The following is an 18296-nucleotide window of genomic DNA, read 5'->3' as shown; positions in this document are numbered from 1 at the left end:
GGCTGGAAGAGGACTGTTAGTCCCTCCCTTAGGTAAAGGGGATTCAGACTCAACATCAAGAGCTCTGCGATGGCCTTCTCCCTGCCAGGAGCTTGACTCGCTCACTCCAGGCCATTGTGTTCTCAACACATTCCCCTGGAAAAAAAAGCAAAGGAAAAACAATGATGGACAAAAAAGCACACACCGAGGGCCATCTGTTCTCCCCGGAAGCTGTGGTGCTGACCTCCTTGTCACTCTTACTGTCCGTCCCATCTCTCTAAACGGTTCTGCGAGATGGGAGAACCCACCGGCCTACTCACGTCCTTTCACCTTTGAGTAGGCACGAACAAGACCTGACAGACTCCAGGACTCAGTTTCACCTCTGCGAAATGAAATGGAGGTGAGGAAACGAGGGAGAGGGAGACAAAAAAGGGTGATGTTAAAGTGTGTGAGGGGAGGTTGTGGTGCAAAGGCCTTGTTTTGGTTTGTAATAGAAAGGTTACTTCTGTTTTAGCAGTTAGATTACAAAGGTTGATAACGCATAAGAAGAGGAACTTAAAGGAAATTCTTTAGAAGTGGTTTCTTTTAGTTTCTTGTCAGTTTTGGGGAAATTCATTAGCACAACAATAGGTCACGCAGATGGTGGCAACAAATCATCGCTCACTATTTTTACATTTTAAGACATTTTTAAATAATGATTGACACCAAATTATAAAAAATATAACCCCCAAAATATAACAAAATACTGATAAAGTGCTAAGTGATGCTCAAGTACAAATGTATATAAATCTACAAGAAATAGAAGTACAGAGAGATGAAAAGAAAAAGAGTGATCTAAATTCCCATCAACCTGCTTCGTCTGTGTTTATTTGAAAGGAAAAATCCGGCTACGACAACACACTGTGTCATTACAGTGTTTCCTGTTGTCTCATGGAAATGTATGAAGAGTTCTAGCAAACACATCTGTTCTCTCACCGAACAGATAACAGCACCGCGGATCTTGTTTTCAGGTGTTGGAGGAACAGCGGAGGGTGGAAAAATTTTACTTCATGAGAACCATATTACAGCTCTTATTCGTATATTTAAACACTACATTTGTTGCTTGTATTTGATCATCATGCTTCCCGTATAGTGTAGTTATAATCAATATTATTTCAACAATAATGTCATCTCATTGTCTTTCCCATGTTGTTTATTTTCTTTAACAAATGGAATTTTCTGTTATACATCAGAGTTTGGAGCTGAAAATAACGGAAAAAAGGAAATTTAGATTCGGTGTTATAGAGAATTTACTCAAGCTTGCACAACAGGTTAAAACACATACAGACTGCGCCAAAAGAAAAGTCCAACTTTGATAAATAAATATATTATTATATTTTATAAATGTATTATATAAATACAGTATATAAGATGAAAAGTATTAAAAATATTGTATTTATGATGTTAGTTGTATTTGCAGTGTAAATTAAAGCTCCGCTTCAAGAATTTATTGAGGCTTTGCTCAATACTGTATTAATAACTGATCAAACTAATCTTTTTGTTTTTCTACACATTTTTGGAACACAACTATGGATATAACGGTATTAACAATTATCTTAACAGTGTTATGAAAAAACATAACTCTCTCCATCTCTGAAGCCTGTGGCATACTTATTTTTTTACATGTACGCTACAAACGCACAGCTTTAAAAAGTCCACTGCATTCGATTCGTACGCGTACACACAGGAATTGCTTTCCTGTAGTTCAGTGGTAAGAGCATTGCGGTAACAAAGCAAGGCTGTGGGTTCGATCCCAGAGGATTGCACATACCTACGTATAAATGTATAGGATAATGCAATGTAAGTCGCTTTGGATAAAAGTGTCTGCCAAATGCGTAAATGTAATTGACACATGCTCATTGCGACATGTTGCAATACTTCTCCGGGCCTACAGAGGTCAGGTTTTCTTCTACTATCTTGAATCGACGCTCCCAAGACATGGTTGCCACCTGTAGTTTAAAGGAGCATATGTAACACCTAGCTGTTGAACTCAGAATTGACAGACACTTACAGTAGTGTTATGGAAAGCATTAACATACACTGTAAGTTTATGTAATAATTTTTACGTTTGCAGTGGTTTTGTTGTTTACCAACATAAATCAATTTAAGGTATTGTTTTGATTTTATAGTATAATTATTACATACTGCTAATGCAAGAAATGGAATGCGATTGAAAGACCTGGGGCCTGTTCCTAGTACGTGGCTAACTAATTTAGCTGGATTTGATTGTTGACAATTTGGCATGATCTTGGATTGTTTGGTTCTTCGAAGCTCATCCTAGACTTGCTGTCATAGCAACAGGTGCGCAAAATCACGAGCAGGTTTATTTCATGTTAACAGGATTAGATCCCGGCTTTATAAGCGGAGGTGATATGGGAAGTCTTTCCCAGCCATGTCTTGTCCATTTTTTTACGTCAGGAATCCATTGCTGAAGGTGCCAGAATATTTCGAAGAGCTTTTCGAATTAATCGTGTTTTGCGAGATCGACTGGATCCTTTAGTGCAGCGCGATAATCTACTGATTGAGAAATATCGTTTTTCAACTTGTTGGAGCCACACGTTAAATGTTCGACTCGTCGGAGTCGGGCTTCAACAACTACACAAACAGTTTGTATAGCTTTGCGATTCTTTGCGAGTGGCACTTTCCTTTACACCATTTCAGATGCAGAAAACTTGGGTAAAAGTGCTGTATGTCGTGCCACTCAAACAGTTTTTAGGGGGCTTTGTAGTATTTCCAAGACACTTAAGACCACCGGCTGTGAAGCAGATTTTTTTGCCATTGCAGGTACATTATAATTGTTAATAAAGATCATGCAATCATGATCATGCCAAAAAGTAGCCTAGGACTTACAGTATTTGTTCCTCAGGCTTCCCTAACGTTATTGGTGCCATAGACTGCACACACGTCCCCATCAAGGCCCACCTGCCCCAATGAAGGGGATTTTGTGAACCGAAAGGGATTTCACAGTGTAAATGTGCAAGTAAATTACTTTTACGATTATTTATATTCCAGATTAGCAATAAATAAAAAAATAAAATAAAAGTAATGTAATCAAAAAGTATGCAGTTGACTGATTACAAAAATTTTAGATGGTGTGTGACTCCATGTTCCACATCACAAATGTGGAAGCCACATGGCCTGGTTCTGTGCATGACCCCAGGATTTTCAGAGAGTCACATTTATGCACATTATTTGAACATGGTAAGGAAAAATGTATTTAAAACTCACTGTATTACATAATTTTAATCTGAGCCTAACAAAACTGCATTTTTCCAGGTGCTTACGATGGGATCCTGATTGGTGACAGTGGCTATGCCTGCAGGCAGTACTTCATGACGCCTTTCCCTGACCCAAACCCTGGACCACAAACCTGTTACACTGCAGCTCTAGCCAGGACAAGGGCATATATTGAAATGACCTTTGGCCAACTAAAGGGAAGATTTGAATGTCTTAAGGGTCTGAGGGTTGCACCTGATAGGGCCTGTGACATTATTGTTGCATGTGCCATCCTCCACAATATTGCCACCATAAGAAAGGAGAGGACCCCTGTAGTGGAGGTGCAGCCTGATGATGACCTCCAGCCAGTGAACTTGGACCAACCTAGTGGCAGAGCTGCACGTGACAGAATTGTGGAACACCATTTTTGAATTCTTTTTTTTTACACATAAACCTTCATTAAATTAATAATAGAAGACAAGACAACATGCTTAGTTCATGGAGTTTTATTTCAATTATTGCATCTCAAGAAAAGCCAGTGATGGTCATCTTTTGCCTGCAATAAGATATATTGATATCTAAGGGCAGCAATAGTGCTCTTTGTGAAAAATAGTGTTTTAGCACTTACTCTGAAGTTTCTTTTGAAGCAACTCAATCTCTAGTGCCAGTTTTTTTTCTGCTTTAAGGTGTCAAGTTCAATTTCTCCCCTTCATTTTTTTTTTTTTAAGAGCAAAATACTCAATTTTATGTTGAAGATTCTGTTTATATAGGGTACGGATATCCCCCTGTGCCATTAAAAAAAAAAAAAAAAAAAATTGACACAAGCCTCATGCAACAGAAAAAGGAAAAGTAGACAGCCCACCTCTGTATCACTTTGTGCTATAGGCCTGTCTGTAGGCGTTTCCTCCTGCAAGTCATATTGCAGTAAGAAATAATATGTACACACCTATAAATTGAATAAATTTTTTTGTGCACTTACAAGTACTTCCTCCAAAGGACAGTCATCTGAGAGGGTTTCTTCACTGTCCTGTGCAAAAGAAAAATGGGTATTACAAAGGGTTGCACTTTCTTTCCTTTTGATGTAAAGTTAGAAATGTCCACTTACTGCACATATTTCAGCCACCACTTTCTTGGGAACAGGTAAAAGTGTTGGTATATTATGTTACACAAAAGAGGAGAACTCAATGGGATTACAATACACTAGGAAAAAATATGAACAATAACATATTGCAAAATATGTTTACATTTGTTATGCAGTTTTCACCTTCAAAGCAATTGACTCAATATTTATCTGTTGAAATGACTGTACAAGCCATTTGGATTATAGACATAATGTAACGCAGCAACAAATTATTTACAGTGTAGCAAGACGATTTAAAACTCATTTACCTGTAATTAAGGTGTTGCTGTTACTGGTCCCTGGCTTTAGGTCTAAGGAAGAGCTGCCCCCAGGCATGCCCTTTACAATGGGTCGGTTCTCATTTAGCCCAAGGGCCAGCTCTTCAGCCGGGGTATAATGTGGGGGTGCAGGACCCCCACATTATATAAGTGATATTATATAAGTGATAAGTGATATAACCATAACATGGAACACTTACGCATTATATTTGTCTGCTACTTCTTTCCAGTCCTCTCTCCTGGCTTTTGTACACTTTGAAGTGTTCCCTGGTGTTTTAATTATTTTTTCAAACTCAGCATATCCTTCCTGTAATAATTCTAGCTCTGCTGCGTTGAAGAACTGAGCGCGCTCTTTTGCCATGGTGAGCAGCCAATAGCAGCATTGCTGATCAATGTTTCTACTATCGATACATATCCCTTTTTAAACAAGCGCATGAAAACGCAATTATCTCACTAACTCAATCCAGCTATACTAATCATATCCGGCAGGTGTGTTCGAAGAACCTAATTAGCCAGATCATGATTAGCACGATTATATCATTTTGGATATCTCATTTGATCACGGATGTTTTAAGCACCGTACGAAGAACGGGCCCATGTACTTTGTATGCAAGGTAACAAAATTCCAGCTGTGCGCGTACTATTCTGATTATAAAATTTGCGTTACGTGCACTGTGCGCTGTCCCTCGCGTATGCTTAAAAAGGGAACTATACGTAATCCTTAATCCTCATTTTTTGCCAAAAGAAGAGAAAACACAAATTAAACTAACATAAACATGAATTTGACTGATTTAGGTTAATTGATTGAACCTACAAAGGCAAAGCGCAGTAACTACACATTTACTCAAGATTGAGTTAAGGCTTCAAATGGGCTTTGTGACACCTGCTTTGTCTTGTGAAAAATTCTCCTGGTTCAATCTTGTACCATTTCAGAAAAACAAGTGCATCAAAATTGCAGTAACCACTAAATCAATTTCTTGAGAAAAACTTTAGAGGGATTTTTTTTCAGTTCCAGTGTTTGCATAGTTACTTCACTTTGTCTTTGGAGGGCAAGTACTGTGATACCACAACATTGACAGGAGTTTTGGCCACGATAACCGTGCAATGTAAATCTGTTACAGTGACAGCCCTAAATAATATTCCATATCACTTAAACGGATAGTTTGCTTTTTCCAAATAAATTGTCGAATTGTACTTTTGGTACCACAGACATCACTTTTGGCCACTACTGCATTTTGTTAATAACTTACACTATATGATGCCCTTCATATTTGCACCATATAGATATCCAAAATAACCAAATTAAGTAAATGCATCCTGTTGTAAAGTAGGAAAAGGCATTATTATAATTTTTATCATTAAGTAATTAATTCATACAAGTTATCAAGATACAGTTATTTATGTCACATATTGAGAACAGAAATTTCACATGAATATCATCCCAAAATTAACGACCTCATTATTTTAATTTTACAGAGCCATTACGCATTGCACACTTGTGCGTGTGTTAAAAAGCTCCACCAATATTTGTTTTGTCAATACCCACCGCCATCTATCTTACTCTTAACTTTGATGGCCATTTAGCCAATTATTGTGTCCATTATGGCTTTTCATCAGCTCATCTCTCCTTTCTAGAGACGTGCCTTAGCCATTTACCTTTCCTAGAAATGTCAGGTTGTGTCAGAGTTGTTGGCAAATGTTGCTGCAATTATCTTGACTACTCAGATTCCTTAGGGAGGGGAGATGATTGCTGTTAATTTGTCAGTGTGAGTGTGGTGGGTCATACAGTCGGCCTGTAAAGAAGACCAAACAAGACAGAAAGAGGCGAAAAGCAGTTTAATTTTCTTTTCATCTGAACTCCAAAAGAAAAATACTGTTTATTTTGGTAACACTCGAAATCATTAAGTACCCTGAATCATTCTGATTTTCTTTATCCTGCAACAAAGTGTGAGAGAAGTTGATTTTGGTCCAACTAAAAGTAACTGAAAAAACGGATTTTCTTTTAGAAAACTTTGCTGAAATCTAGCCATTTACATCCTGCATGCTAAAGCCTTGTTGACTGGACCTCCCGGCCGTCGCCATTGCTCTGCCTTCCGCATTAAATGCTTGGACTCCTATGCAAGGAGACGTGTGAAGTTTTGGGCACCATTTCATCTTCTGGATGCTTCTCAGAGAAGGTGGAGGTAGCCGAGGTAAGGCGTACAAAACAACTTATTTTCCTCTTTCCAAGCTCTCGCTCTCTTCCACTTAGCTACAGCTTGAAGGCAACACCAGGTGTCTCTCGCTATCCACTGGCACTGCTTCTCTTAAACCCCAAACCCAAAAGAGTGGAAAAACGAAGAAAAATCCAACAGCCACTCAACCTTCACCCCCCCTCCCCGCCATAACCCCAGGCAAAAATGTATCCATCTGATTCTCACCACTTCTTCCTTCACATGAAGAAGAAGTGCCAACTGCAGCTAATGTGCTGCTGGAAGCGTGGAGCGTTTGTGACACTCCTCAGCGCAAACGTACAGCTGGCATGCTCGGAGACAGGTGGCCTGGCAAAGACTTCCTTCCAAAGGAGTCTGAAAAAAACTCTTCTGTCTGCCTTCCCATCTCTTTCTTTCTTGCAGTGCTACTGTAGTTTTGTAGTAAAGCAGAGCTACGGGAGGTTTCAGAGGGGTTGCGTCGTGATTGTACGCCATATAAATTACATATGTTCAAAAACAGTGCTCAACTAGACGATAATGAGCCAACTGAGATGTACTTATTTAGATGACGTGCATACACTTTAATATATGATTTAATGATCATTGACATCCACAATAAAAATGTGAGGAAATATTCCATAAGCGCTACAAAACACAACATATTCTACAGCGCACCTTCTATAAGCTAATATTTAAGAACTAGCTTTGGTTAAGTCTAGACACCCACCATAATCATTCCTACCAGATTGGATTTAAAAAATGCTCCAATTTATTTTATCCCAAAATGTCTTTGATTGAAAAAGACAGTCCGCCATGAAGGAACAACAGTCGCCCATTGGATGTGGGTAGATTGTATTTATAAAGACAGACAAAGAATACACGTCTTGGCTTTCTGCTTTGCTTTGGCACTTTCCAGTGGTGCCAAAATAGGCAGTGCCAACACTGTGTGGCCGTTCTGCCTTCTCCTCCATCTGCTGGGGCAAGAGGCCTGAGAGGGTCAGTGGCCGCTACTCTGTTCTCATCTCATCTCAGCCTGGAGCTGCTATAGACACACTTAATATTGACTGCAAAAGGCTAACGTTCATGTTCCATATGTTCTTCATGGATCTCCTAACTAATCCGGAAGTAGTTGCACATTAAAGTAATAAATAAAGACACATTTTTTGTTTGATTTGCTGTAATTCCTTTGAGCAGCTTCTATTTTCCCTTGGACGCACATAATCAAACATTTACAGACTTGTGTTGCTATCTTCTTAAGATGAAACCTTAACTAGCCTAGAGCGGTCTTAACTACTGCTGGGAATCGCACAAAACCCTCCACACAGCATGTGTAATAGCCCAGAAAATCACTTAGGAGATTTCCACAGTCCTCAACACTGATTTACTAGTGTCTTTTTTTCCTACATGCAGCTGTGCGGTGTTGGTTTCTTTACTTGACTTTGTTTGTTTTGTATTTGCTTTTAAAGAATTAAAATTAGAAACATCACAGGCTGTTCTAAGGAATTTTAAGCTTAATTTTTTTTCATAAACATAATTATCTTGGTTAGAACGTTAACCACAACTGTGATAACTTGGTATTAGCCATTTTCTAAATTTAAACTGCAATCCGTTACATTTGTCTCTATATCGAAATCACTGTTTAAACATAAAATTGCATGTTTTGCAAGTTAAATGACATCGAAATGACATATACCATGGAATCAGAGCAAAAATATAAATCATTATTATAAGCTTACAGTTGCCCTGGTCAGTTAAAGGAGTAGGGGTGTGAGAAAATAATAGATTTTCAAATGCTGTGCTATTCTTTCTATGATTATTCTGGTTCAATAAAACAATTGAATCGATTTTGCATCTTAGGGCTGAAATACACTACAAAACATTTAAAATCTGCAGATTCAAGGTTATGTCAAAAACACACAAGGTTCACACAAACAGACTCGGTTCTTTCTTAAGTGAACAGTGATCAATTTATCAGATCATTACTTTCTTAAAGTGACGGTAGCAATAAACCTGCTGCTGTTTGGCAGTTTGTCATGAATTTAAATGTAAAAGAGAAATCAACCACCGCTCTTGACTTGAATTTTTGTTTTATTTAGAGATCTGTTTAACTATTTTATGCTTTTCCATTTGTTAAGAACTTGTTCATCCTAAAAATAAACAGGCCACTTTGTTAATAAAATGAAAGTAATGAAATAAATCTTGTCAGTGTGCATCCTTTTCAAGATGCCAACATAGCCATACAGAGACTATACACAACAAAAAGCCTCGAAACTCCAATTTTGTTCAAACAAAAAGTGTTAAAACAGCAGAAAAATTCAAGGAATTGGATTGTGAAGTGCTCAAAGTTTCCCATCCTTTGTAAAAAGGCAGTTTGACTGTAGCCTACTTGTTCATTAACTGATCTTCTGCAAATATATATTTGTTATATAGACTGCATATATAACTAAACAATGTGGTCATCATGTGCACAGCCTACCGTTCTGCACCTTCAACCCCACATTACTATTATAATGAGTTTACAGTCTAAATAATAATTATAGTAAATATGGTGGAAAACATGACCATGCTACATCAAACAAAGAAAACAACAGAACAGAAGAAATTGATGTCTATTGTCTGAATGGATAGACCAGAAGTCATGTTTATCATATTCGTGTTAGCAATGCGGCCGCAGCTTGTAAGTACAGCAGATTTTCCCAGAATGAGGTTTGTACTGTGTAATAGAGCTCAGAGGTGCCATGGGCTACCAGAGGAACGGGCAGGGCAGATTAGAGTCTTTCTCCAACTCCGCTCCAGGCTGCCCAGTCAACTGTCACTGCGCTAACACGACCTGTCGCTGTTTGCAGTGCCTCTCCGCACTTCCTCTCCTGTCAGACACTGTTTAATACAAACAATTAGCATCGGGAGCTAACGGCTAGGAGTCATTTTCCAGCCAGAGCCTGCAGACACAGAGAAACTCAACAGAGAAACTTGTGATCTGGTGCTGCTCCTGGTTGAGCATGATATGTCTGTTGTGTTGCACGCTAATTGATTGAAAAAAGAAAAACCCATGTGAGTACTTTGAACAAGCTTCTTTTAAAACAAGAGAAAAAAGACAAAAGATAAAATATAGAATTTTTTAATTTTCCTCTCATTTTGAATAGACTTCATAGTAGTAACATATTCGAAATTGTTCATCAAAGACAACATGTGGTCTAATTTTAAATGTGCGATCTTTGTTTATCTATATTTAACCACTTAGCACAGCCTTGAAAAGCTGCTTTTTCAAATTAATTTTTGAGAAGTTGAATTCCTCAAAAACTGCACGACAAATGAAGCCATTGAAAAAATTCCAAGCATGCTTCTCAAAGCAGTCTGAATTATGAACGGCCTCTTGATAATTAAAATCTTGCGTCCCCCAAGGAGCAGGCATTTAACTTATGAAAGCTGTGTTCAAATGAAAGTGGGACGCTCTCATTATCAAGCATTAGAATGTTCTCAAAAGAGTCATGTGTAGGGTGAAAACACATCATCAACGCGGTCTTTGTCCGAAAGACTCACGAAAAATATTGTAATAAAGCCAAGATCCCCGCCTAAACAAGTTTCAAGGCCAGTAAAACACAATTATAATGAGGGAGTCGTCTTAATACATGAAATCTTAATTAAAACGCTTTCCATCTGTATGTGTGTGTGTGTTTCCAACACAGAATTATAAAAATGACAGCCGTCTGTCATGCTGATATTTATTTGAAACATTAAAGTTTGTGGACCTGTGAAAGATCATTTTGCCTTTGGATATAAAGTAGCCCAGAATTAACCGGGCAGCCAAGTTTTGTCATTAACAGTTGCAATTTTTGGCGTTGACAAGTTTGTATGAATTCATATGAAGTAAATAATAGAAAAGCAGATGGTTATTTAAAAAATAGCAATGAAGCCCCACTCTTAGCTCTGCCCCTAAACCTAAAGGACACTGCAGATGGTACTACAACGTATGAATGAGATCGTACAAATTTATACGAATTCATCTGACATTAGTTACAAAATGTACCTTTATTTTACAATTTATATTAGAATATAAATTTGTATAGTGTATCAAACCTTTTTTATGCACTGTATGTCATATATTGTTTTTAGTTATGTGGCTAATTTAAAAACTCAATTTCCTACAAACCTTTTCTATTTTGAGCTATCGTCTGTTCACTGATCAAGGAAAAGGTTCATTAGCTCCATATTTCTTAAACCTTGATGCACGCTATTGTGTTTTGACAGGTTTGTTGAACCAGCTGTTGGGATGATGTTTCAGTGTGTCAATTTTAATTAAGTCAATGCCTGTGACCTTAGGGTAAGGCTAAGGTATAACAATGGGCCTACAGCCTTGAGTAAATACCCAATGACTGTCTTACTGTCACGTCATCCAACACAAGAGAAAACAAACTCTTGTGTTCTTTATGAATAGTGTTGACGTCTGCTTGGCATCCTATTGAATGTGTTGAGTGTTAACTGGTCAGGTTACACACGCTAAGATTGCAATAAAACATTTAAAAGTCTGTCTTGTAGGGTGAAAGGTTGGTGCTGTCAATATTAGCACTTCAGCAGATGTTTAATATTTGGCCCTTTGACGAGTTTGCCTGTTCCATTAGCACTACACCATTATTTAGGCTTTGGCGAGTTTAACTTCTGACTTGGAACAGAGCAACTCAAAGGCTTCATTTGGTGAAAAAGCACTTTGAGTATATCATCACCTTCTGATATTCAAGCATTGATCGCTACGTGACATGAGCCAGAGTAATGGGACATTTTGGAGGATCTGTCTGTTCTTGATGTCAATTTCATTTCCTTATTAAGGGCAAGTATCCATGGTATGGATAACCCCAAAATAAAAAATCTATCAGCATTTATTCACCCTTATGTCATTTGAAACCTGTTTATGACTCTTTATTCTGTGCAATATGAAAGACGATTTTTCGAGAAATGTCTCGAAAAAGGAGCCAATGTTTTTTAGTTATATCTTTTTTGTGTTGTGCCAAATGAAGAAAGCCAAAAATGTTTCAAATGACATCTGGGCGAATGATTAATAAAACAATTTAAATTTTTGGTTGAAGTATACCATAATTAATGAACAAATATATGCAATTAACATACAACTACAAAGCTACCATGTAAACATAACAGGCAAAATGTTGATTTAACCATTTAATTGGCTTAGATGATAGAAGATACTCTGAAGCTCATAGCAATTTGTAAAAGTTCTCAATAAGACTTGGTGTTAAACAATTACAGACATCACATGCAAAATACAATGTCCATTCTGATGAACTAAAACGTGAACGTCTATTAAGATGTCATCCGAACCAAGTGAAATTTCTTTTCCACTTGAGGCACTCTTTAGAAAACTGGATTTATCCCAGAGTTCCCATATCTCCAATCCCAATCCTATTTTAGATATCTTAATGGCCTCTTGAATAGCTTTGAGTTCTGGGGGCAAAATGAGATTTGAAGAGTAATGTCAGATTTGAAGATACCTCCAAAAGGGTCGTTCATCTCTTGGGGGTTTCAACAAAAAGCGTATCGACAAAATAAACCGGAACAAAAGACTTTATTTAGATACAAGAATTTGTTTTGTTTCGGCATGAACGACATTTAAAGTATCTCCTCATGACATCACTTCCTTTAGTTTTGGAAGATATGCAATCGGATATCTTTTATCAGGTTTAACTGTATCATTTAAAACAGCCATACAGTATGAAAATAGAATGTCTGTCACTTGTTTGTTATGGATATCACTAAGATTAAATGAAGTGTCTGGCTTTCAAAACATCTCAGAACATCTTCAGGTTTCAGTAAGATGTCAACTATGCCACCTACTTTGATATAGTGGAGATATTGCCAATATCTGCACAAACAAGTTTCCCAGGACTAAAAATCCTAATCTTAACACTGTACAAACAACTCTCATTGGTTAACAATTTTATATGACATAAAAAAAATCATATTTTTCCAAAACGAAAAATAAAAAGCAATGAAATATTCCTACAAACAGAGCCTGTTTGTTTTGAAGTAACTTAAGTCTTTTATCTAAATAAGAGCAGTATGCTTTGGGTGGAGGTCACCCACACACCCACATTGAAGCCGGACGCCCTTACAAAACACCTGCACTGAAGGAGCAGCACCTGTCAAGGGGACTGGAGGGTGGGGGTTGGGGCCGTACCTTGTCTTGTCTCCACGTATTGTCCTGCAGCGGAGCACGATGGAGAGAAAAAAAAGCGAGCACAGAGGGGCCACCTGTCTCCGCTCGTCGCACCCACTCCTTCATCTCCCCTCCGAGCGATTACACCAGGTCTCCGACACTAATCTAATTATACTGCTAAAAAGAAAGAGAGAGACACCGTAGAGGAGCCTTAGTATGGTCTAATTAAGGCACTGCCAGAGGTTGGAAACAATACGTGCTGCGTTTTTTTTCTTCACATGTATGTGTGTGTGATTGCGAGCGAGTCATCGAGAGTTTTTGCTCTCACTTAAGGCAAGGCTATTGTGATATCTAGGACATTGAGGGGGGGTATAACTATCCGCTATCTGATGTAAAGGTCATGCAATGAGAGAAAGACACGGAGAAAGAGAGAAATGGATAGAGGGACCAAGTGTAGTGCACTAGGGCTATATGAATCATAAGTTTTGTCAAAGAGGTAGTGGCAGCCACCGGTCTACACGAGCAAGGTCGCAGTTCAGCGACACGCCTCAGGACCCGCTACTCTTAAGCAGCCGCAGCTGCATTGTTCCCGATCTGCCGGAGAGACTCTCTGTGTCCATCCGATTAGCCACTCCATGACCGTCCTTCACTGCTGGTATCACAAAGTGTTTACTGCGATGGAGACCTTTAGTGAGGAGACAGATTTTTCACTTTGAAAGAGTCCTCTAGCCGGCCCGAAGCGCCGTTTGTGCATGAGAGTCCTCCAGTTCTTCAGGAAACTCCCACACACAGCACTCCGCACTGTTATTCCTCCGACGAGAGGGTTTAGCCAAACAATATAACGGCAAATTATTTTGTTTGCCATTGTTCTTCGGCAGTAATTGACGAAGTGATGGAAAAACGCATCGTTTTGGTTTATCTTAAAATGGGAAGCTTCCGTGTAATCTTTGGGGTCAAAATGGTGGACGTTGCTGCTGCTTACTATCTGCACTTATACCAAACACCTAGACGAGGACCGGATAATTTAATAGTTTGATGACAAAAAATGCTGGGGAACTTTAGAAAAACTGTACTTTGTACTTCGACTTTGTTTCACGGTTGAAGACTATATCCTGGTGATGAATGACTCTAATAAACGCTGAGCAAGCACTTCTCTGGATTTCCTCCTGATCCTTAAGGAAATGACCTTTAAGTACTGTTCATCAGGTCTTCCATTGGGTTTTGTGTCTTCAACTTCCCATTTTTTCAGATTCTTTATGACTGTTGAAACCAGAAAATCTGTCTTTAATTTGATTTCTTAGTGTATTTCAAAAATAGCAGTTTTTATATCAGAAAAGCGTGTGCTTTATATATATGTTGTATGGTTTAGATGAAGATGTTATTTAGTGCATTGCTATTTCTGTCTGGAAAAAAAGGAAAATTTGAAATTAATGAATTCACCCACAGCAATCTACAACAGAGTTTCACAACTTTATTATTCAGTCTTAATTCACAGACCATGGCATGAATAACACATGTAAAAATGTGTGTTTCTTAAACTTCTAATATTGTACGTATTGTATTGTACGTAAAAACGTATTCAAATAGTGACTCAGTTTCATCCCCACAAAACCTATAAAAAGGTTTAAAAATTAGTTTATTGTCTAACAGGTCATTTTCTGTTTAAGTTTAAGAAATGAAAACAAAAAAAATATTTGTCTTAAACCATCTCTTGAATCTTAGGAGATCTTTGGAATCTTCCTGGCTTTTCCTTCTTGTTAAACCGTGACCTAGTGTGGTTCCTTGTGGTATTACCTTAAAAGAAAAACTTGCTATATGTGACATACACTTTATCATTGGAAAACAATATTCATTATGAAGATTAAAGGGATATTTCAGCCAAAAAATGAAATTCACTCTAATGTCTTTCAAACCTTTATGATTTTCTTCTGCAGAACACAAAAGAAGATTATTTGAAGAACGTTGTCAACCAAACAATATCGGCCACCATTGACTTACATTGTATAAACACAAAACCACTGAGACATTTCTTAAATGTCGATGTTCCACAATCGTATGCAGATTTTGGACACTTATCCCTTTATTTGAACACGTAAGTCAACAAAGTAACTAGGTTTGTCTTAGATCAACATAACATTCCTTACTTTTTTATATCAAAGTCGCTTTTAATGTACGTGAATAAAAACCAGCATAATGTATGCAAGCGTTATGTCTTTTTAATTTTCGAAGTGGCACAGTAAATGCTTCCCTTTCATCCGCTTGCATTTGTTCTGCGATTGTCCAAACTGTGGACGCAGCCAAGATATCAGCAGTCAGAAACCATTTTTTCTGCAACCCCTCCAAACCACCCTTAGTGTCACACGCTGGGTTTGACTTTGAGGCACGGTCCTCCGTTCCAGCGCCATTATATCACATCTTCTTCTGTTGCCCAAGCCTGAGGTGCCTCGGGCGTCTAATGCCTTTTAAGAGCCATCATTGAAAAATGCAGGATCCATCAGCCTCCTCTGAGGCTGGCTGTTTTGGCATGGAGGCAGCATGGTAACAGCTTGCTGGAGTAAGGTGACATTTCTGGGTATGCAAAGTAATAGGAAGAGAGGGAGGGGAGGTGGAGGCGCCAGAGAGGGAATCCTTGCGGGAGAGGGGGTTGTTCCTCAAAGCCCTGCACCTTTTGACTTTGCTTGGAGTAAAACAGATGCTAACAGCCTTAGTTATGGTGTAGATACCACAGCACACTCCAAAACAGGCCTAATGAAAGAAGGGGTGGGGGTGCGGGCACAGGGAGAGACTAAAAGGTGTTCGGGAGGTACGGCCGTCCTTTCCGAGGCTGTCGGGGTGGGTTATTTTTAATGGAGCCTGACGTGGGGGGCACGTTAATGAGTGATGTCTGGACAGCTCTTGTTTGTGCCACGGTGCCGAGAGGGGGACCGCAGAGGCTCGCGTTAGTTTGTCAGGGAAAGAAAAAGAAGGGAAGGATACAGGGGAAATGGTCTACGTGGACCCAGCTCAAGGTGAGACGAGAATAGTTAGGAAAGGGGCGGGGCTCGAACATCTTGCTGCTTGTTTTTTCTTTTCAAAGTCAAATTTGTGTTTTTTTATTTTCGTTCTTGGATGGGACCGTAAAGAAAAACAGGAGCGGACAATGTCAACCCCACACATAGATCATCGTGGTTAATCGATTAAAAAATAAATGGTTGTGTTTATATGCTGTGTGTGCTGTGTATATTTATCTGTATATACACTATAAAAACAAACACATAAATGTATATATGACAAATATTTATGTTAATTTATATACATTCATATTTTAATATGATTTATATAATGTATAAGTATGAATAAATATCATATTTGTTTAATATATACATGTTTATTTATATATGTATTATAGTATATAAACACGAATATTTATTTTGGAATCGATTAATCTATTTGACAGCACTATTTGATATAATGCGACAAATTTTGCATTACTCAATAAATAAATGCCATGACCATTTCTAGGAAATATCCATCTTATTCATTCTATTTCCCATTGCTGTATTGAATTTTAGAAGTAAGCACACACGCTGAAGATAAACGCATCTAGTCCGCACATACATGTTGATATTTTGAGGTGTTAGCCCTAAGAGATTCCCTAAGAGATGAATCCCATTCATACTCACATTTCAGAGCTTTCAATTAAATCACTTACTTCCTTATCTTTAATTTGCACTGCTTTGTTGTTTGAAATTTGCTACGTTTCACTTATAAAACACAAAAAGAGTTAGCTTCAAAATGTCAACGCTGTTCTTTTACAAAGAACAAAGCTGCATGGTGACCACTGGCTGTCAAGTTCATCTGAGATTTTGCTCTGTAAAAAAACACATAGAGACACATGGAGGTTGTGCTGAGCTCAGGAGTAATGGACCTCTGCTGTGCTGGGCAGACATACTGTACTTTGGGGAGGTGAGGTTTGAGAGGCACAAGATGTTGGGAGTAGAGAGCATGAGGTACTTATTGTAACAGGACAGACTATTAAACAATACAACACTGCATGCGTAAAGTATCTCAATAAAGCTTTCAGCTTCTGTACCAAAATGAGTGCAGGTGTGCTAATAATATGCGGTACATTACATTAATAACTAACTTTAAAAAAAGTTTGAATAATTGAATAATAAATAAATACAAATATTATTCATGCAGTGTTGTAGAAAGGTACCAAACAATATAATATTTTCAATTTTACAGGATTAAAGAATTTCTTATTTTGGTATCGGTTGAAAATCATGCAGTAACATGGTTGCATGCACAACTATCTAAATATTTCAGCCATTTTACAAGCAGTTTTTACTTCAATTCATTTATGAATGCTAAACATTATGTCAAATTGATCACCACATGCTAAAACCTAAGATATCTAATAGTTCTCCATGTCATGCATATAATATATAAGTCATTGGATAAAAACACACGTAGCCAAGTACCACACAACTAATGAAAAACTGTGATGTGATGTCTGTACCAGTTCCCCCCCACTTACTTTACGATGTGCAGTCCTGAACACTGAGATCACAGACCAAGAGCTGGTGGGCCTGTGTCCCACTCCTGCTGTAAGAAAACCTGCTTCGCTGGCCCCTCGCTCCCTTCACTTCTGCTGGGGAAGAAAGGATCAGATGAGGATAAACCAGAGCCGCTTAATTGGATTTCTGTCTAGGGACGATCCAGTGTGAACACAGCAAGGCGAAGTGTTTTAAACACACTCAATCATCATACACAACAATATGCTGGCTGTGTGTATAGCAGAAGTGCTGTAGCATCTTTATAGCATATAAACAGCTATAATTTTAAACCAAAAACCAAATTAATAGAGTGACTAAAAGTATAATATATATGCATACATAAAACTTTAATATAAAGAGAAATGCCTGCAGCTTGTAACTGTAAGTAAATAATAAGATTTTTGTTATTGAGTAAACTGTTCCTTTTAGTGATCATAATACAATAAATAATTTTAATATAATTTCATTTCCTTTTTATCTAAAGCCACATAGCTTGGAGATTAACCTGGTTCCCGCTTTGATGGGTTCAATGGTTCTGCTTTGTCTTGTTCCAGACCTGAACTTACGATATGTAGAATGTTATCAACAATAAGGGATAATTACGAGATACAATCGGCAGCACAGAGTGGATTGTTTTTGACAAAGAGACGGAGAAATATGGCTGATAAAATGATGCAACCAAGACATTTCACCCCACCATGTGCTTCCATTAGTGCTCCAGAAATTAACTGGGGCCAGTAATTATACACAGTGTTTTTCCCATCTAAT

The sequence above is a fragment of the Triplophysa dalaica genome, chromosome 15, assembly GCF_015846415.1.
Source record: "Triplophysa dalaica isolate WHDGS20190420 chromosome 15, ASM1584641v1, whole genome shotgun sequence".
Lineage (NCBI taxonomy): Eukaryota > Metazoa > Chordata > Actinopteri > Cypriniformes > Nemacheilidae > Triplophysa > Triplophysa dalaica.
Note: the sequence above shows the minus strand (reverse complement) of the source record.